The sequence below is a fragment of the Diospyros lotus genome, chromosome 5 (assembly GCF_014633365.1).
Source record: "Diospyros lotus cultivar Yz01 chromosome 5, ASM1463336v1, whole genome shotgun sequence".
Classification (NCBI taxonomy): domain Eukaryota; kingdom Viridiplantae; phylum Streptophyta; class Magnoliopsida; order Ericales; family Ebenaceae; genus Diospyros; species Diospyros lotus.
The window spans coordinates 32,598,836-32,600,104 of NC_068342.1; the positions used below are offsets into that span (position 1 = coordinate 32,598,836).

The 1,269-nt window shown below is 37.2% G+C and overlaps 1 non-coding gene across 1 annotated transcript; it reads right to left on the minus strand.

The window, feature by feature from the left end:
• Window positions 1–507: 507 nt before the first annotated feature.
• Window positions 508–667, minus strand: LOC127802942 (U1 spliceosomal RNA). The gene has a single exon (XR_008023391.1). It is a non-coding gene; the product is annotated as a U1 spliceosomal RNA (small nuclear RNA).
• Window positions 668–1,269: the final 602 nt, after the last annotated feature.

A 1,269-nucleotide genomic window follows, 5' to 3' on the forward strand; every position in this document is an offset into this window, starting at 1 on the left:
AAATATTATTTGCAAGAGTTTCTTTTTGTTGGTATGGATTAAATAAAAAAAATAATAATTAAAATTGAAATTGAATAGTTTAGTTATAATTTTTAATTTTTAAAATTAATGAGTAATAGTTTACCTTTAATTTTAGTAGTATAAATTTAGTTTGATTATAATTTTAACAAAAATTAAAATCAAACTAAATCATTACCCATCCACCTTCACAGTAGTTTAAATCCAGAACGAATTAACAGTATGAATTTTCTATTTGTTTTTTGCCCTTCTAATAGAGAACATGGCTAATCGGAGTATCAGTATATCTCGCCTTCAGGAGCATAGAACGAAAAGAAGTAGAATTTCCGCCACCACACATCAATTCAGCAAACCGAAATTATTAAAAAAACAGCCGTCAAGCAGATTTCGCGTGGGCAGTTCCAAATGTAGAGAGTCAATGTCGCAGCCACTGCTCCCCTTGAAACCAAGTTCCCTTGGCTTCCTGAAAATCTTTAGAGTTGAATTGGGCAGGGGCCGCGCGAACGCAGGCCCCCTCTATCACAAATTATGACGTAGGCTCGACCACTTGGGCCGACCTTAGGCGGACGCCCCTCCTCAGTGCAATGGAGGTCGTCAACCTAGGCCATGGACCTTATGGATCGTCCATCGACCCCGTCCAGGTAAGTATGTTGGTCCAGTGGGTTTCCTTGTCTTATATTGACGTTCCACACCAGCCACTGCTCCCTATGATTCCGATGTGGGATGAACTCAACTAACACTGTCCGTGAATTCCATCTCCCCTTCGGAGTAGAACAGAAACTAGATTAACCTTTTGAACTGATCTAATCTTAACAAATAATTACAAGTAGATAAAAGCCAAAAATTGTCTATATAATTACAAGTAGAGATGAAAGGCAAAGATTATGTTTGGCTGCATTGCGTTAAATCAGAGGAGGTTCATAATAGGTTGCTGTGTTTTCTAGGGTATGCTTTGTCTCAGTTGACATATCATAAATATTTTCCCCTCATTGAGCAGAACCCATGGCATTATGAGTTTTTATGTACTACAAAGATATTAATGAGCAATACTGTTGAATTTTATGAATTATTGATGACCAAATTAAATTAACTACAACAGCAGCAGCAGCAGCAGCATGTCCTAATTTCCTCTTCCTTCGTCCGATAATTAACAAATTGCACGTGTTTGTAAATGTATCTACTTGTAGTATTTGGTCAACTAGGCCTGGTTATAGGATAGTCTCACTGTTTATTTTTTTACAGCGTACTAAC